Source organism: Pinus tabuliformis, chromosome J, assembly GCF_031772625.1.
Source record: "Pinus tabuliformis cultivar Carrire ecotype Pingquan chromosome J, CPIR1, whole genome shotgun sequence".
NCBI lineage: Eukaryota > Viridiplantae > Streptophyta > Pinopsida > Pinales > Pinaceae > Pinus > Pinus tabuliformis.
This window is the reverse complement of record NC_142295.1, coordinates 821441871-821464163: the sequence shown is the minus strand read 5'-3', so window position 1 is coordinate 821464163 and position 22293 is coordinate 821441871. Positions and strand designations below refer to the sequence as shown.

At 30.9% G+C, this 22293-nt stretch overlaps 1 non-coding gene and 1 pseudogene across 1 annotated transcript; one reads left to right on the top strand and one right to left on the bottom strand.

The window, feature by feature from the left end:
* Positions 1–790: 790 nt before the first annotated feature.
* On the bottom strand, positions 791–4663 carry LOC149229226 (uncharacterized; annotated as a pseudogene).
* Positions 2631–2736, top strand: LOC149229227 (small nucleolar RNA snoR97). The gene has a single exon (XR_016248500.1). It is a non-coding gene; the product is annotated as a small nucleolar RNA snoR97 (small nucleolar RNA).
* Positions 4664–22293: the final 17630 nt, after the last annotated feature.

Sequence of the window (22293 nt, the reverse complement as noted above, 5' to 3'; positions counted from 1 at the left end):
AAGAATTTATCAGGGGACTCCACACCACAGTACTAATCATATAGAGACATGCTATAATTGTATAAAAATTCAGTGGTTCATTAGATCTCGTTGATTCACAAAATTGAATAAAACAAGAGGAATAGGCTAAGAAAAAAGAAAAAAAAATGGCTTACCAACAGCTACCCGTGTGTACACTACAAAGTAGAAATCACTATAAAGCTTCAAGAGCCAAACTATTATAACATGTTTGCTGTATTTTTATTCTATTAAAAAAAACATAGAAGGTATGTAACTCATGTTAATATTTCTAGTAATATAAGTTACATAAGTTGTAATTTAACCCAAAAACAAAATGAAGGGAAAAACAAATTTGCATAGTAAATATGAACACACGTGGACTAATTATCGGCCAGCTAGTGAAGCTGTAAAGCTTCAAAAGTCAAAGTATTATTCTTAAAAATTCATAGGTCCCTTCTACATAACTCAATTCATAACTACAACACTTATGAAATGCTCAATGTATATATATTAATAGTTAAAATAAATGTTTCTTTCCAAATAAACTACAAATGTATGCTCAAAAATCATTGCCACATATACAACTAACCAAATAAGCTTCAAAAGCCAAAGTATTCAAACATGATTGATGTATATTTATTCTTAAAAATTTATAAGTCCCTTCTACATAAATCAATTCAAAAATGAAACACTTATCAAATGCTCAATGTATATATATATATATATATATATATATATATATTGATAGTTAAAATAAATCTTTTATTCTAAAGAAATTACATATGTACTCTCAGACATCATTGTCACAGATACAGCTAACCAGGTAATTTTCAACTGCCTCAACACAAAGTTTAAAATGGTGGGGGTATGGGAGACTTTCTGAATCCAAAATTTGAAAACACTTTCTGTGAACGATTGAGGGACCTGACTCATCATACTTAGACTTATATATCCACATCTGCAACTATAGTTGACAAAAAGCACAACATAAGCATTGAGAACAAACTAAACTCTAAGAAACAAAAAGAGAGCATACAATATGTCGAGGGTTCATGAACTAACAATATATATCCAAAGTAATAAACATACCTCCTGGAATCTGCTAAGAGATGACAAAATAGAACCACCAATCCAAAAACTATATTTCCTCTCTGGAGGTGCTATTACTTTGATTCTCATACTCCTGGGAGCCAGTGTAGTGATCTCCATGGTAATGTGATCAACAATATCAGGAAACATGGTAGATCCTCCACTAAGAACAATATTTCCATACAAATTCTTTCTGAAGTCAAAGTCACTCTTCATGATCGAGTTGTAAGTAGTTTCATGGATACCTACAGATTCCATACGAATAAGAGGAGGCTGAAATAAGACCTCAGGGCATCTGAATCTCTTAGAACCAATTGTTATAACCTGTCCATTAGGAAATTCATAATTCCTCCCAATAGAAGAACTCAACATTTCTGTCTTGAGCTCAAGTTCATAGCCTAGTGCCACATAAGTGCCACATAAGAAAGCTTCTCTTTCATATCATGAAAAATTGCCCATTCTACAGTTGTGGTGAAAGAGTATCCTATCTCTGTGAGAGTCTTCATCAAATTAGATGTCAAATCTCGACCAGCAAGATTCAACCAAAGGATAGCATGAGGAAGGGTATATCCTTCATAAATAGGCACAGTGTGGGTAACCCCATCCCTAGAGTCCAAAACAATACCTGCAAATAAAATTACTCAGCATGAAGAACTTCCACTATTTGAAGTAAAACCAAGCTCTAGAGCAAAAGAGAATTCGTTTAAAAGATACAAGCACCCACTAGTTGTTAGGTCACTCACATATAAGGATAGAACAACCTGAATGGAAACATACATAGTAGTTGCATCAAAAGTCTCAAACATAATCTAGGTCATCCTCTCTCTATTTTCCTTTGGATCCAAAGGTGCTTCTATAACAAGTACATGGATGTCTTCCAGAGAAACTCGAAGCTCATTGTAGAATGTGTGGTGCAATAAATTCTCCATGTCATCCCAATTGGAGACAATACCATGTTCAATTGGGTACTTCAAGGTGAGGATACCCCTTTTGGACTGAGCCTCATCACCACAGAAAAGCATCAGCAAATAATGGAAGAGAATGTACCGTGTGTGCCAACTTAGTGTACTTGAGGAAATGAATTGAGACCCCACTCCCACTCCCAAGTTCTGGTGTTAACTTTAGGCTGACTATTGCGAAAACGAGGTGCCTGTCATTTTGTACGAGGGAGATCCATTGCAGTAATTTCCACAGCTACCTTACCATCTCTGAAACATTGGATGCCTTTTGACTGTGATTATTTCAAGAAGAAGCCCTGTTGATTATGGCAGACCTGCTCGGGAGGTTAGCATATACAGTTCCCTTAAATCCATTGCTAAATTTATTCAGTACTTTCATGTAACAAAGGAATAATTTTAAGGCCTGCAATCGCTCGGTGAATTTCTTCGTTAATTTCATTTAAACTAATAGAGGCATAACTTTAAGGTTTGAAAAAGGAATGAATCTTTTTGAAGGAAAAACCCTAATCTCCCACGTTCTTTCACCATCTAAATATGCCATAGGCTTCAGTGTCCACATCGAGTTTTAAAAATCCACAATATCCATTTCAATTGGAGGCGTGGCTATATAGCTCACAAATTTTGTGATGTCATCAGCTTCGTCTTTGAGATCCCTACAAGGTTGGAGCTAAACAACATCACAAAATGCAAGTCTTCATCTTTTTTCATTTGTTTACTGATATTTTTTTTCAATGGCTACTTCAACACTGATGTATATGTTTAGGGTTTGCTTTCTCAAGAAAAGGTATGATCTGAATTTTCATTTTCATTCATTGTCTTATTTGGGAATTTGTTGTAGCACTGGCTTGTCTTCTAAGGTTTTTTTTCAGTGTGATTGAGAGGTTGTTGTTGAGGGTTTTTCTATTTCTATGTTTTTGCTAATAGTTTCCAGTAAATTAACTTCTGAGAATCGAGAAGTTTGGAAACTCTGCTTGTATAGTGTTTTTGTGGGCAGTATTAAGTAAAATCAAAACCAGCTGATATATATGTATACACATATATTTAAATGGTGTATACAATATATTTATACTATGTTTACTTGTATTAATACTATGTTGCCCAATGCCTATTATTATCATTGGAGGCATGCCATGCTAATACAAGCTGAAACCTTGATTTTGTAGGATCATCGCCTAGGGCGTGAGGCTATTGCCCGAGCACATTGTGAGAATCCAGCTAATGATAGAATCTCCAACCGAAACAGTGACAACGCTGGTGAAGGTGAAGTCAATAGCCCCAATCACCGAACGAGGCAGAGATTGTGATTACGGTCATGAGATTTTTTCTTATTGTCACTGAATTTTACAGTTATAAAGAGGAATCCTCTCAATTAGTTATGGTTATAGTCTAGAGATTAAGATGGGCCATTGTCATGATCAAACCCAGGTTCAAACCTCCGCAGACATAAATCCCTGAAAATTAACTTGTTGATTGGATTTGACAACCATCCATATGTTCCAGGTCAGAAACATACAACCACCAATCCCAACACTATATTTCCTCTCTGGAGTTGCTACTACTTTGATTTTCATACTCCTGGGAGCTAGTGTAGTGATCTCCTTGGTAATGTGATCAGCAATACAAGGAAACATGGTAGATCCTCCAATGAGAACAATATTTCCATACAAATTCCTTCTAATGTCAACGTCACTCTTCATGATTGAGTTGCAAGTAGATTCATGGATACCTATAGATTCCATACCAATAAGAGGAGGCTGAAATAACACCTCAAGGCATCTGAATCTCTTATAACTAATTGTTATAACCTGTCCATCAGGAAGTTCATAACTCCTCTCAATAGAAGAACTGGACTTTTTTGTCTCAAGGTCGAGCTCATAGTCTAGTGCCAAATAAGGAAGCTTCTCTTTCATATCACGAACGATTTCCCGTTCTGTAGTTATGGTGAATGAGTATCCTCTCTCTATGAGATTCTTCATCAGATAAGCTATCAAATATCGACCAACAAGATCCAACCTAAGGATGGCATGAGGAAGGGCATATCCTTCATAAATAGGCGCAGTGTGGGTAACCCCATCCCCAGAGTCAAAATGAATACCTGTAGATAAAATTACTGAGCATTAAGAACTTCTACTATTTGAAGTAAAACCAATCTCCATAGCAAAAGAGAATTCATTTAACAGATACAAGCACCCACCAGTTTTTTGTCCACTCGCATATAAGAATGTAACAACCTGAATGGAAACATATATAGCAGGTGCATTAAAAGTCTCAAACATAATCTAGGTCATCTTCTCTCTATCTGCCTTTGAATTCAAAGGTGCTTCTGTAACAAGTACAGGGCGGTGTTCTGAAGCAACTCAAAGCTCATTGTAGAATGTGTTGTACAATAACTTCTCCATGTCATCCCAGTTGGAGACAATACTATGCTCAATTGGGTACTTCAAGGTGAGGATACCCCTTTTGGACTGAGCCTCGTCACCGACATAAGCATCCTTCTACCCCATATCGAACATAACCCCAGTGTGCTTTGGTTGGCCCATAGTACTAGGGAACACTGCTCTCAGAGCATCATCTCCTACAAATCTAGCGTATTGGGCAATAATGGAATAGCCCATTAATTTCATAAAAGAAGTAGATTCTTAAAACTAACAAGTATTTTTACATTGTAATTGAGATATATTAAAAGTATTTCTGGAATCCAATAATGCAAGGTTCCTCACCTTTACCATTCCAGAGCGAGTGTCACAGACAATAGGTTGAATTTCAACAACATAAGCCATTTGTAATTCTAAGGGAGCGCACTTCATAAGATGGAAGGACCACCATACTCCTAGCCCTAATGCTTTTGGCAATTGATGTTTTTGGTTACAACCTTTGGCAAATGAGTTGGGACTGAAGGTTGTGGCCACCTTCAAAGTATTGAAGGGTAAAAAGATTGTTAAAGAAGTGACAGGAGCAAGATTAAATGATCTGGTACAAGCTATTGAGACTGTAAAATCAAGTTCATACATTTACAAATTGGTTGGCTTTCTTCATTTTCAGATTTTGTAAATTGATATCCTACCAATAAAGTGTTTTGTGTTTGAACATGAAATGGTACTATTTCTCAAATTGAGATGGCATGTTGTCCTCAATTTATGCCTTACGGTGTTTCTTTTGCAACATCTGGTTATGCTAGTAATATTCCTTGGAGGTTAAATATCAACCATCCACCTGATAATTTTTTATAATTATATTAAAATTATGGAAGTAGTATTCAAAAATAGACACACATACCAACATAATTAGCACAACCATATTATTAAATGTGGTAGATATACATTGATAAATGTCTTTTTCATATGCTAATTGGCATATAAGAGGTAGAAAATATCAGCCATATTTACTAACGTGGTTGTGTTAATACATGGATGGTGTGCATGGGGATGATTAGTACACCATGTTCACTATGGTTGCCTATGGTTAAATATGTTAATGTTATAGTTAAGCAACATTTATTATGCTTAATATAGTGTTGACTATGGGTGACCATGGTTGTCCACAACTAACTATTGTTGACTATGATAGATTGTAATTGGCTATGGTTGACCATGGGTGTTCAAGTTTAATCATGGTTTACCATGGCTACACATGCTTCAGTATGATTATGTATGTTAACCATTGTTAAAAATGTTGACCACCGGTGAATAGGGTTTGACCAATTTGGCAATGGTTGAACATAGTTTTCTATTATAGATTATCGTTGTCCATTATTACAATGGATGACCATGTTTACCCATGGTGACCTTAGTTGCACATGTTTGACCATTCTAGAAATAGTTAGCCATGGTTTTTCATGTTAAGGATGGGTTCACCATGGCTTTCCAAGGTCGACTAGGGTCAACCAAAAATGACCATGGTTGGTCATGGTTGATCATTATTGATTATGGTTGACCATGATTGACTATTGATGCAGGTGCATCTAACCTGGGTTAACTGTTTACTAGAGGAGTTAGTTACAAAGTGAGGATTTAATTCATTAATGTATTTTTCCTATAGCTTTAGGAGAGAATGATAATTCTTGTAAATAGGAGAAGATTTAAGAGTATTTTGAAAGGTTTGAGAGTTATGGATTACTTAGCTCTTACCTCTGGATAAGGGATAAGATGAGATATTTTATGGATTATGAGAGATATTTTAGGAGTTAGTTTAGGGATCTAGAACCTATTTGGGTTCTAATCCATTTGTATAAATTTAGGTGAGCCCATGAAGCATGCGAGCATGTAGAAGTGTGTGAGTGAGTGTGAAGAATATTTATGAAGATTTTATGTGCACATAATTGGTGTGTGGATTTCAGTTCAGTTTGGTGTTGTGTGTGATACTTTTTATTATTGCAGAACATATTGTTAGACCTGCATCAAAATTTTGGTATCAGAGCATGTTGAGGGTAGTGAAGCTGGAGCTGAGTGTGGCTGGTATGGGTGTAGCATGTAATTAGTCAACAAAGAGACAACTAGTAAGAGATTATGCATTGTGAAGTTGTGTAGTGTGTTGCATGAATGTGCATTGTGCGCACAGACTCCGTGAACCTGCGATTATCCAAGGTACGTATTGAGAAGTCTTGAAAGACTGTGTGTAAAGTTGTACACGGGAAAAGTAGTTGAGAACCCGTGTTAGAGAAATCAGTGAAGGAAGGTTGTGGTACAAGCCGAGAGTAGAGAAATCAGTGAAGGAAGGTTGTGGTACAAGCTGAGAGTCAATCTTGGTGAGAGCCAGTCTGAGCAATGCCCTTTCCGACACCAAATCCATTGTGCAATACATCAGATTGTTGATTGACCAGCAAGAATCTGCCTATAGATACCCTAGCACTAAGCCTTTTCAACAATATAAGGAAGAGTCGTTTGAAGGAAAACCAGAAAAATCCGCCTTCTGAGTGTTCGAGGAGCAAAGGAGCAGCTGTACACTCAGCTTGGAGAGTTTGAAGCAGAATCTGAGGAACAAGTGCGAGCTTACAATCAAGAAATTATTTCTCTCACGCAACGCCTCAAACACGCGAAGCGCCTTCTTTGTGAGGCCAATGTCAATCGTTGAATGTGAGAATTGAATCTGAGAAATGTTACGATTGACTCTTAGCACTGAGTCGATGCTCATTTTACAGCGTGAGTGTCCAACGATGAGTCCGTGAATTGTTACGGTGGCTGTGTAGGCCTGCGGTGCAGTGGAAGAAGTTTTTGGACTAGCGTGAAGCCTGTGAAGCTTGGAAACCAAACCTCGACTTCAACTCGTGTGGTGATTTGTGGGTTGGTTCCTATTTGAGACCTCTTATGCGTTTGTTGGTGAAGTTTCCTATTTTGTCGAGGCTGCGGGTGATTCTTTAGGTTGTGGTGTGTCGCTTTTGTTTGAGAGTCACTAGTGAAAAAGAGCAGAGCTCGTCTGAATTGCTGCTAAGTTATTTGCATTGCATTGCACTTGGATACGGTGGAAGAATAGCTTGAACGCTGCAATTGTTGTCAACATCGAGCTGCGGCTTTACTGATTCCTCTTCTCGATTCTGAAGGAACTTGCGCATTGGAAGAGTAGGAGATCCACACCCATCATTCACGGACCTTATGGTTGTAACATAAAGAAGAGCATCTTTCCAGTTCTCAATTTTCTGGGAGTTGTATCGTTGTTTGTTTCCATGGACGCGCAGTAGCGTATGCTCAATCTTCATCTTTACCCTTGTCGCAGACCTCTGGGAAAATGCATATGGATATTGTCGACAATATTGTTGCCGCGATTGAAACGATAACTCTTTAAAAGCTGCCTAAGGAAGTTTGAGTTTGGACAGAATGGTCGGTAATCTCTCGAATACGACACTTTATAAGAAAATTCTGTAGAATAGGAGAAGTAGCTGCCCAATTTTTTGTTCAATTAATTAGATCGTCATAATTCTCTGCATACTTTTTATATTATCTGATATATGTTGGATCGATTTCCACTGACTAAAATTCTGTAGTGTACGCTAGGACTTTTAGCTAATTTTCTGAGTCTTCGAAGTTTAAGCTATTGACCAAAAACAGAGCAGTGCAAGTTGCGGTCATGTTCAACTGCAAGCTTTCAAGCACGATAAATAATCTGAAGATATCAAGGGATACATCGTCATAGTCTTCTTAGCCTTGCAATGTCCTGTTTGGCTTAGGTTTCATTCGCTTCTGAAAGTGATTGAATTTGTTTGGGAATTGTTCGATGACAAAGGAACGTGCATAGTCCGAAGTTCTAGCTTTAAAAGAGCATCATTTTTCTTTTGTCTAGAACATGTTCCAGGAATTTATTACTTGATCGTGCCATGGTTTTATCTGCTTGGAACCTCCACACATTATTCTACGCCATGGTTCAATAGTTGATATTGAGTACTCATTTTTGGCAGAGCATATTTCAGATTATATGGCCAAAACTCTTTTCCACACATCCCTTTTATATCTTTCAACAACAAAGCACAAGACCAATATTGCTCGATTTTGTAGCAATGTGGACTGAGAATGATTTGAAAATGGTTTTCAGTTACAGTAAATGTTGTGAGAATGGAAGAACTGTTAGTGGCATTAATAATCCAAGAGGAAAAGCTAGCTTGCATTATTTATTATAAAATTGTAAAACCTTACGATGGATTTTATAGAATTAGTAGACAGTGGATAAATACTTGAATAGAATATTCAGTTTGTTTGTAGTGAATAAGTTTTTCCGAGTCATAAAGAAGCCAAGGATTGATTGAGTGCTCAAATGAACAAAGTCCTTGTGCAAGTTGAGTTGAAGTCAGAGAATCTTCCAATGTAAAAATTTAGGTCAAAGTCTATTAATGAAAAGCTATGTAATTAATGGAGTCGAGAGACATGAAAGGAATTGTAATTAAGGAATCATAATGTTGAGTTCAAGTGAAGTTGGATGTAAAAGGCCAATGAACAAATGTGTGAAGTCACTATCTAAATCTTGAGTTAAGTCAAGGTAGATTCAAAGTCCACCATCAATTATTTTAATTATTGTCATGAAGGGTGCAGTGTTAATTATACCCAACACTAAGGTCCATTGGTAATTTAGAAGGTTGGGGTCAAAAGGAAAATTAAGTCAAGTCAAAAGTGCATGTAATGGATGCATGATTGTTGGAACCCCACACCCAAAGTCTGGTCATTGTAAAGACAATTTGAATAGATATTGTAGTTGTTGCACCAAAATGAAGGTGAGGGGAGCAATGAGTTCTTAGAAAGAAGGTTCAAGTGAAGTGAACCATTGGCCGAGTTCAGAGGAGATAAGTTGGTAAAGAATTAGTTCAACTGCAGGCTAAAGTGAACAAAGTGAAGCTCACGAAAGGATGAAGATGACTATGAAAAATTCAAAGGAAAGCCACAATGATGACATAGCAGTGGTCGTTGGTGATGAAGAGAAATAGAGCAATGAGTTAAAAGCACGACTTGACATATTGATGGAGGTACTACAAATACAAAGACATGGATGGGTAATAAGGAGAATGATTAAATGGCCAATCAAGAAGTTGAGACAAAAACACAAGCCAGAAAATTTAGCAGAGAAACTCTAGATGAATGTATGCATTTGTGAACCAAAGCTAGGATCATTTCTTGGTGACGATGATGATGATGTGAACGTGGGTTAGATTCCCATAAATGGCACCATAAATTGTTTAGAAGACCATAATAAAGACTGGATGACAAAATCATCTGTCAAGCCTTGTGTTTTTAAATCTAACAATTGGTGTGTGAATGCAGGATATGTTGCTAATATTTAACAAAGTATTAAGTTTGTGTGTAGTAATGATGAAAAACAAACTATTGACAAAGAAATTACACCTAAAGATGTTAAATATGGACAAATAATAGAAACTATTGATAAAGTGAAAAATGATCATCAAATAAATGGGCCACATGCCAACATGAGAGATATTGCAGCAGAACTAATGTTCGTAGAAGAATGGTTGGACAATCCGAAGCCAAAGGAAATTATGGTGGATTACAATAGGGCTTCAAGTCAACAAATCTAGCACAACAAAATCATAGAGATGGACAACCAGGTTCAACAAAGAAACAATAATACACATGAGACAAAACACAAGTTAGATATTGAGATTGAAGAGATGAAGAAACTGATGTTGAAAGAATCTTAGAAAATGTTCCTTGAACAAAGAAAAAGAAAGGATGACAACACATTACTAATAACTGAGTAAGTCTACATCAACAAAGCAAGATGAGAATTGCAACATAAAGTTTGGAAGCCTCAAAGACAAGAAACGACAGCCACAAAACATCAACAACATAATAGAGTACATGATCGGTGAGAGGCTAAATTTTGGGATCGAGTAGGATTTTTATCATCTTATGAAGAATGATGGTCGGGAGACCATGATTTTCTTTTACCTAGGGAGACTGATTAAGGTGCATCTGACCTAGGTTAAGTGTTTACCAGACGAGTTAGTTACAAGGTGAGGATTTAATTAATTAATGTACTTTTCCTATATTCTTAGGACAGAATGATAATTCCTGTAAATAGGAGAAGATTTGAGAGTATTTTGGAAGGTTTGAGAGAGTTATGGATTAGTTAAGGGATTAGATGAGAGATCTATGGATTATGAGAGATATTTTGGGATTTAGTTTAGGGATCTAGAACCTACTTGGGTTCTAATCCATTTGTATAAATTTAGGTGAGCCCATGAGGCATGGAAGCATGTAGAGGTGTGCGAGTGAGTGTGAGGAATGAGAGGCCAATCACTGGGGCAATAGTTCTCTTGTAATTATTTTATTGATTAAATATTTCTGAATATTTTATGTGCACATACTTGGTGTGTGGATTTCAGTTCAGTTTGATGTTGAGTGTGATAATTTTTATTATTGGAGACCCTATGTTTAGACCTGCATCAACTATCATCATTATAGTTGATTGAATATGGCCAAGATTGCTCATGGTCAACTCAAGTTGATAATGGTTGACCGTGGTTGACAATATAGTGAATATGGTTGATTGAAGATGACTATGATTTCTTATGGTCTACTAAGCCTGATCATGGTTGACTATGATTGCCCATAGTTGACTAAGATTGATATCGATGGCTATGGCTAACTATGGTAAACCTTAGTCAACCATGATCAACCATGCTTTGTTTTTTGTTTGTTGCAACACAAGTTTGGCTTTTTGTTTGTCACATTATAATGTTGGTTATTGTTTGTCACATTGCGATGCAAATTTTTTTCTCATCACATGTAATGTGAATGTTTATTCATCACATCGTAATGTCAATTTTTGTTCATTGGATTGTGACAATGATATTTTCTTGATAGATTGCGACATTGATATTTTTTTGTCATATTGCAATGCCAATTTTTAAACATGACTGTGTATGGTCAACTATGGTTCACTATGAGTTAACATTGTTGACCACGGTTGTTAACATTTAAGTATAATTGAAAATTGGATGGTCATGTTAACCATAGATTACCATGGTGACCATGCTTGACCATAGTTGAAATAATTGAATATGGTTACATTGTCAAGAAAAATTATAAAAATTATATTTAAAATTAGATAATGAAAAAATTTAAATATTAGATAAACCTTAAAACATAATAATAATAATAATAATAATAATTTTCATATTCAACTTTTAAAATTGGATATAAAATAAATATTAAATTTTATGAAATATAAACGTTAATAAATTTTATTATGAAACCTTATTCATAAACCTTAATATTAATATTAATATTATTACTAAATAATAATAACTTTCATGTTCATCTTTTATTATTCTTATTAAAATTGGATATTAAATAAATCTAAAATTTTATTAAATATAAAATTTAATAAATTTTAACCTTATTAAATATAATATATAATACATTATTGATAAAATCGTATTAAATGTTATTAATGATATTATTGAAATTTAATAATTTTAATATTATGGAACAATTTTAAACCTTGATTATCATTGAATAAAGTTGATTATGACTGACTATACTTGAATATCATTTACTAAGGTTGACTAAGGATGATTATGGGTGAAGAAGGTTTACTATCATTGAATATGGTAAACATATTGTTGACTAAGGTTCACCATGCTTATCTATTTACACATTGACTATAATGGTTGGCTACGCCATCACATTGCAACTTTGTTATTTGTTCATTGTAGTGCAACACCATTTCTTTATTTGTCACATTGTGATACTAGTTTGAGTTTGTCATATTGTGATGTTGAAATTTTGTCTAGCACATTGCGACATAGATTTTTGTTTGTCATATTGCAATGTTGATTTTTTATTTTTCATATTGTGACATTGAATTTTGTTCATCACATAATGATGTTGTCAATATTTTTCTCCACACATATAATATTGATTGTTGTTCATCAAATTGTGACGCCAATTAAATATGAAAAAAACCTTAAACTATATTAAATGTAAATATTAAACCTTATCCAAAAAACTTAACATTAACACTACTAATAAAATTTATTTACATTAATATTAATAAGAATGTTAATATATGTTTTTAATCATTGTAAATAAATTCTTATTAAATATACATCTTATTAAATATGATATCTCATTAATAAACCTTAATATTAATGTTTTAATAAAATTTATCATAAATTATTTTAAATCTTATTAATAACCATTTCAATATTATTAAATAATTTTAAACCTTGATTATGATAGAGTAAGAATGACTATGGGTGACTATGGTCAATCTAGTTGATTGTAGTTGAATATAGTCGACCAAAGTTGACTAAAGATGACTATGCATGGACAAGGTTGACTATTGTTAATTATGCTACACATATAGTTGACTAAGGTTGACAATGATTGACTATTCAAACATTGAGTGTACAAGTTAACTATAAAGCTTAATTGTGTTTGACCATGTCATCATGTTGTACCATTATTATTTGTTTATCAAGGTGTGACATCATTTTTTTAATCATTGCATTGTGATGTTGATTTCAATTTATCAAATTGTGATGTTGGGATTTCCTTTTTCACACTGCGATGTAGAATTTGGTTTGTCATATTCCGATGTCAATTTTTTATTTTTCATATTGCAATGTTGAGTCTTGTTTTTCACAATGTGACGTGAGTCAATGTCAATTTTGTTCATGATATTTTGATACCAAGGTTTGTTCATTAGATTACGATGTTGATTTTTTCTTCATATGTTACAACATTGATATTTATTTGTCAAGTTATAAGCATGGTTGTCTATGGTCGATTGTGGTTGCTTATAGTTATACATTTTTTACCATAGTTGTTAATGTTTAACTATAAATAAATATAATTGACAATGTTAAACATAGATTATCATAATAACCATAATTTGATTTAATTATAATTAAATATAATTTCGTTATTAAAAAATATTATATTAAAAATAAAATATTAAAAAACCTTAAATGTTAATTAAACCTTATTCAAATAATTTCATATTAATATTATTAATAAACCTTATACATAAATATAAATACGAAAAATAATAGTATTATTATTATTATCGATCCTATTTAAATTTAAATATTAAATAAACTTTATGAAACTCTCTTAAATATAATAACTTCTTAAGAAAAGTTTACTCAAACATATAGATATTAATCAACCTTATTACTAAACCTTACAAGATCTTATCAATACTATGTCAAGATTATTGGACCATGTTAAATTTTATAAATAAAATCTTATTGAACCATATAATAAATCTTAATATTAATGTTATTAATAAATCTTTTTAAATTTGATTCATATTAATATTATTAGGAAATTTTAAACCTTATAAACATATGCTTATTTAGATTTATTCATATTAGTGAATGTGTTTTATATCATATTAAAATTATCAAACATTTTTAAACTTTCAAGATGGTTTAGTAAAATTGATTATAGTTGATTATAGTTAAAAATAGTTGATTAAGGTTTAGTGAGGATGACTATGCGCGAATAAGATTGACAATCATTGGTTATTATAAACATATATTCTATTAAGACTCACCATGGTTGACTATTTAACATTAATTATAAAGGTTGATTATAAAGGTTAACTATTTTTTACCAAGTTATTATGTTTGATTATATCACTAATATTAAACAGCATCATTAGCTTTCCTTTTTTTTAACATACACACTTTGTATTGCGTTAAATGAGGATTACATGAAACAAAAATAAATTCTATTAGTCTGGACAAAGGCAAACCTTACATAGAGAAACTAGAGCATCTTGCACAGAGAAACTTATAGAGATAAGTTGGTTTTGCAGACCTTGAAATGCAATGACATGAAAAGACAAAAGAGACTACAAGTGCCACAAGCAAATGCATTGACATGCATTGAAATTATTTTTCATATTCTTGTTGGTGTACAAGAGGTGGAAACTACCACCGATCAATGTATATCAACCACATTTACTAATGTGGTTGTGCTAGTAGATGAGAGAAATGGATAGGGAGGATTAATATAACATTCTAAATTATTGTTGACTATGGATAAACATGTTAAAATTATTGTTGATGAGTATTTGTTATGTTCAATATAAATTGACTATTAGTGACCCTGCTTGTCCACAACTACGTGTAGTTGACTATGATAGATTGTGATTGACTATGGTTGACAGCAGGTGTCCATGTTTAATCATGGTTTCCCATGGTTGACTATAGTTAGGTATGTTAACCATGGTTGACAATGTTGACCACGGATGAACATGTAGTTTGAACGTTTTGACATTGGTTGACCATAGTTTTTTATTATAGAGTATGATTGTCCATGTTGACAATGTATGACCATGGTTGGTCATGTTTAATCATGGTGATCTTGGTTGAGCCAATTTGACCATTCTAACAATTGTTGACCATGGGCTCATCATGGTTTCCAAGGTTGACTACGTCAACCAGAGATGACCATGGTTGGTCATGGTTGATCGTCGTTGACTATGGTTGACCATATTTAACTAAATTTGATGTTGACCATGGATGACCATGGTTGTGTGGAAACTAGAGTCAACTATGATTAACCACTTTAACCATATTGAACATGGTTAACCACATCTACTAAGGTTGAACATGGTTAACTATGATTGCCCATGGTTGGCTATGGTTGACTAAGGTTGACATGAATGACTATGGTTAATTATGGTAGACTTTAGTTAACCATGATCAACCATAATTTTGCTTTTTTTTTATCACATTACAACGTTTATTTATTGTTTGTCACATTGTGATGCAAATTTTTTGCTCATCACATGTGATGTCATTTTTTATTCATCACATTATTATGTCAAGTTTTCTTTTATTGATTTTGGCTTTGATATTGGTTTCAAACATTGTGATGTTGATGTTTATCTTTTATATTGCATTGTCAATTTTTAAATGTGATTGTCTATTGGCAACTATGGTTGACTACGGATGAATATTGTTGACCATGGTTGTCAATGTTTAACTGTAGATGAATATTAATAACATGTTAACCATAGATTACCATGGTGCCCATGATTAATCATAATTGATTTGGTTTAACCATAGTTAAATATGATTTTATTGTCAAAAAATAATAAAAATTATATAAAAATTAAATATTGAAAAAGCTTAAGTATTAGATAAACCTTAAAAAATAATAAATATAAATATTAAACCCCATTCATAAAATTTGATAATAATAATAATAAATTTTGTTTTCTGATTTTATTAATCACTTTAAAATTAAATACCGAATAAACCTTATACCTTATTAATATAAACTTTAATAAATGTATTATGAAACCTAATTAAATATAATACTTTATTAATAAAACTTTATTGAACCTTACTAATAAGCTTTAATGCTAATGTTACTGTTAAACCTTATTAATGTTACTATTAAAACTTATTAATGTTAATATTTATATTATTAAACAATTATAAACCTGAATTGTGGCTGAGTAGAGTTTGCTATGGTTGAATGAGGTTGACTAGGGTTGACTATAGTTAAATACAATAAACTAATATTGACTAGGGATGATTATGAATGAACAAGGTTGATTGTTATTGACTATGGTAAATATATCTTTGACTAAGGTTAACCATGGTTGACTATTTAAACATTCAGTATAATAGTTGACTATAATGGTAGATTGTGTTTGACTATTTCATCACATTGTAACGTCGTTATTTGTTTGTCGCAATGCTTCTTTATTAATTATATTATGATATTTATCTTAGTTTGTCATATTGTGATGTTGATTTTTTCGTCACATTATGACGTAAATTTTGGTTTGTCATATTGTAATGCTAATTTTTTATTTGTCATATTGTAATGTTTAATTTTTCTCATCACAAATTGATGATGTCAATGCTTTTCTTAACACATGATATGTAATTTTTTTTACTCAACACAAGTGATACCAATAAAATATTAAAAACACCTTAAACATTATTAAATATAAATATTAAACCTTATTCAAAATCCTTCATAATAATAATAATTATATCCTCATTAAAATTTAATATTAAATAAACTTTATATGATTAAATATAAATCTTATTATGAAACCTTATTAAATATGATATATTAATAATAAAATTTTATTGAAACTTAATAATAATATTAATGTATTAATAAATCTTATCATTTAACTAATTGAAATCTTATTAACAATAATATTAATGTTATTAAACAATTTTAAATCCTAATTATTTTTGAGAAAGTTTGACTAAGGTATGGTCAACCATGGTTTACTATAGTTGAATATGGTCAACCAAAGTTGACTAAGGATGACTATCAATGAACAAGTTTCACTATTCTTCAGTATGATACACATATGATTCACTAAGTTAGATTATTTAAACATTGACTATAAAAGTTAGCTATAAAGATTAACTATTTTTGACTATGTCATCATGTTGTAACATTGTTATTTGTTTATCAAGTTGTGACTTCATTTATCTAATCAACACATTGCTATGTTGATTTCAACTCGTCATATTGTAATGTCATGTTTTCATTCCTTACATTGCTATGTAGACTTTTGTTTTTCATATTGCGCCGTTGATCTTTTTATTTATCATATTGCAACATTGATTTTTTTCTTTATCATATTGCAACGCTCAGTTTTGTTTGTCGCAGTGCTACATGAATTGATCTCGATTATTATTCATGTCATTATGATGCCGAGTTTTGTTTATTAGATTGTGATGTTGATTTTTTCTTTATACATTGTGATGTTGGTATTTATTTGTACATAGAAACTTATAAAACCAGATTGGTTGTGCTAGAATTTGACATGCATCATCATGAGAAGACAATATAGACTACTAGTGTTGTAAGAAAAAAAATATTGAGTCATAGCAATTATTGGGAAGAATATCCAAGCATCTGCACTGGTTGGTCACTATCTCATCCGAGGAGAAAGAGATGTTGGCTAATCCTTTGGCTAGAATGGTCAACTTGCAGTCTATATTATCAATCCTTTCTTCCATCTCTACCAATATGATAAAATTATCCTACGAATTCCTCCTCTATGTTCTTATGCAACCAATAATATTTAAATGATGATTAATCTTGTGGCGTCTTTTTGCCATGGTCGATGAAGTGATACGAGCACATACAATGCATTAAGTAGAGTGAGAGACACAATCCCCTTTTGTGTGTGCTAGCATCATATAAACGTTGGAGAAACACCTGCTTGTGGACATCCTCCTTGGGGAAATGTTATTAAGTCATCAATAAAGCTATTAAAGTTTAATATTAATATTAAATTTAATAATAACACTATATATATATATATATATATATATATATATATATATATATATATATATATATATATATATATATATATATATATATATTGTGCCAATCGTTAGCTTAGTTGGCCGAGTTCGCGTTGCTAAATACCTCGCCATTTGGGAAGTCACGGGGTCAAATGTCCTCAACACCCTTGGTGTTAGGCCTTGTTCATTTGGTTAGCGAGTAGATCCCTTTGGGTTGATCTGCATAAGTTTTCCTGTGGATGTAGCAACCATCCAATATCCGTGAACCACCCTTCATATATATATATGAAATTGTTCTTCTTCGGGTATTTATATTTTATCGAGTTTGCCCAAAATTTTGTAGAGAATTTTAAGAATAATAAACATAGGTTGTTTACTTTACAAATTTTATTTGTCTTATAAGTTTTTTAGGGTTTTGAATTTGTTAGGGAATTTTAGATAACAAGAAATCATAATCTTACTTCAAATTCTATAATTAGATTCTAGTCAAAAAATCATTTCATTCATTAATTGAATAGTGGATATATATAGACACACAACCATTAACAATTTATTAATATTTGTCTATTTCAACGATAAAGTGTGTTTATTAAAAAAAAATTAATAACCAGACAATAATTTCAAATGAATAAATTGATTTTGAGTAACATTCACATCATTAATTTTAAATTAAAAAACATTTTTTCTCAAAAACATATTTTTACATTTTAAAAACTTTATATTATTCATTATGAAAGATTCTATAATCTATATTTAAAAAAATAACTATAATAATCTTTTTATATATATATATTTATTTATTGCTACACTAATTTCCAAAAGGACCCCATTTTTTTAATATTTGTATTTATCAGAGTGAACATGTTCACAATCTACAGCGATAACACCAAGAACGAAAGAAAGTAGGGCATGCTTATGCTGCTCAACAGCCTTTCGAGAATCCTTATTAATATGTAAGCAAATTCACTAACGTTGCTTCACCCAATTCAAATAATTAATATTCATTTCTTCGGCCGCAAGGAATAATCTTAATTCCTTGTATAAATATTCACACAAATAACACATTGCAAATATGTTAACGCAATTAATGCATAATAAATATAAATATTCAATTTTCTAATTTATTTAATGGTAATATACATTCACAGCTGCGAAGTCATTACTGAAGCAGTTAGATGAGTAGTTGAACAAGATTTCACTCCAGATCTTTTTAAATTTATTTATATAAAAGTATTTGTTTTTCAAGTAAATTTTATGTGTATGTTTGAACTGTTTTTCTTTAAAGTCTATTTTATGTTATATTATGAGTGAAGTTAGTTCAATCAAGTTCTAAATAATGTATTTTTGCATTTATTAATAGTAAAAATATCTGGCCAGATCATATTGTAATGAACTCGTGGAGGCTGTGGAGCTGCTCAGATCCTGCACAAAAGTCTTGAATTGCTACCTAAGCTGAAGCATCTCGGATTCAATGTTGGCCAGATCCTTAAAGCATCTGTACAGGAGGGATTCGATCTTGGCCAGATCCTTAAAGCATCTGTACAAGAGGGAAAACTGGTGCTTCTATCCTTCAATTAAAAAAAATAGCTGGCGGAAGAGATGCTCACAAGGGCACAAATGAAGGGGTCGAGACTCATGCAGATGTCACAAAGTAGAGGAAAGGAGATTAAATATTAGCACAGCTATATTTACCAAGGTAAATATGGTTGATATAGGCAAATAGGAATATATGAAACATATATACAACCACATATTCCAATGTTACACTGGCATAGAATTATCTCAACTACATTAATAATTATATTGATATTTAAGATTATTAATAAATATATAAATAACTATATAAGATTATTAATAACTATATAAATTTAAACAACTTTGATATATTTTAATGTATAAATATTATATTAATATTATAATAATTATATAAACTCCTAATATATATTAATTAATAATAAAAATAGCTCATAATAATATTAGATTATCATTATATTATTTAAATAATCTAATTATATAAAATTATTAAAAAAAATAGCAATTATATTTTATTACTATTATAATAATAAAATATAATAATAATAATAATAATAATATTTTATTATAACATTATAATAATATTATATTATTATAATAATATACAACTATAATTACCATATTATCATAATAATATAATCTATATTATTATAATATTATTAAGAGTTTATATTATTATTATAATATTTATATAATTATTAATAATATTCGATTATAATATTATAATAATATTATATTATTATAATAATATACAAATATAATTATTATTATAATAATAATATAATCAATATTATTATAATAAGAACAATAAAGACCAATGATTTATTATTTATGATATTTAATAACTATACAAATAATAGCAACTATATTCTTATATAATTATATATTTATGATTATTATATTAATATTATTATAATAATACAAACTCATAATCATATTATTATTATTATTCTTATTCTTAGGATTTAGTATTTTTGATATTTATTTTAGGGTTTGTATACATAGGGTTAATTATTATTAGTATTTAAGATTATTAATAACTATATAAATATTAACAACTAGATTATTTATATATATTATTGTATAAATATTATATTAATATTATAATAATTATATAAACTTCTAATATATATTAATTAATAATAAGAATAGCTCATAATAATATTAAATTATCATTATATTATTTACAAAAATCTAATAATATAAAATTATAAAAAAAAATATTAACAATTATATTGTAATATTATTATAATAAAAAAAATATAATTATAATAATAATATTAATATTTTATTATAATATTATATTATTATTATATTATTATAATAATATACAAATATAATTATTATTATAATAATAATATATTCATTGTTTCATTCAAAATCATTCGAAAAATATTTTGAAAAAAAGATAAGGCAAGTATATCGGAAATGAAAATATAAAAGAAATGGAGAAATATATTGGATTTTACAAAGGAAAACAAAGGAACAAGTCTTAAAACATTAACACCGGACCCGATAATTTATATGACATATTTTATAATGACGACGGGTCCGAAACAATGGAAACCGCTTATATTACGTGCATACGACTCTGCCGATTGCGATATGGATATGTCGGATCCAAAATAATATATACATCATGTTTAAAAGTTCGGTGAGTCCACTATATTGAAAGCCCTTTATAATCATGCATATGCATTCCGCCGATTGCGATTCGCGATGACAGACCCAAAACGATATGTATTATTGTTTATAATTGCGACGGGACTATAAGACAACATATTATATATATATATATATATATATATATATATATATATATATATATATATATATATATATATATATATATATAGATATATAGATATATATATGAAAGCGCTGATTGCGATGAGCGATTGGGTTTCGGACCCTATAGTTCATACGCTATATTTTATATGACTCAGCGCATCCGTCTTATCGCAGGTTCCAAAGAATTTTATTGATATTCATATATATTGTGGTTTATGCTCTTTTATATGAATTTCTGTTATAAAAGATTATAATAAAAAGGTCGGACTTAAAGCATATATGTATTATATTTTAAAGCCCCGGTGGGTCCGCAATCATCATATAAACCCAACATTGGAAGTGGAAAAGCATGTTTTATTAATAAACCCAATGCTTTAATATTATGAACCTGAGGAATTATTGAACCCAACGGATAAATATTAAAAACCTAAGGGATCAGGAATTGCAAGGGATTGATACTACAAATACAGGAGAGAAATAAGGATGACGATGATTGATATTATAAAACCCAAGTTAATAATAAACCCAAAGGATTAATACTAAAACCCCAAGGGATTATGAACCTAAGGAAATAATATTAAACCCAAGGGACTAATATTATAAACCCAACATTGGTAAACCCTAATATAAATATTAGAAAGACTAAAATAAACATGGTTTATTTTCATGGTGAGAGAATCCTTGTCACGATGTGACATTCAACCATGGTTGACCATGGTTGTCTATGATTGACAATTGTTGACCACGATCGATATTATAATCCTAAAGGAATAATAAACCCAAGGGATTGATATTATAAACCTAAAGAAACAACAAACAAAAGGAAAATACTAAAACCCCAAGGGTTTATGAACCCAAGGAAATAATATTAAACCCATGGGACTAATATTATAAACCCAACATTGTTAAACCCAAATATAAACACTACAAACACTAAAATAAAAATGGTTTATTTTCATGGTGAGTCAATCTTTGTCAAAATGCGACATTCAACCAAGCGACTAATATTATAAAACCAACATTGGTAAACCCAAATATAAATACTACAAACACTAAAATAAACATGGCTTATTTTGATGGTGAGACAATTCTTGTCACAATGCGACATTCAACCACGATTGACCATGTTTGGCTATGATTGAAAACGGTTTACAATGATTGATATTATAA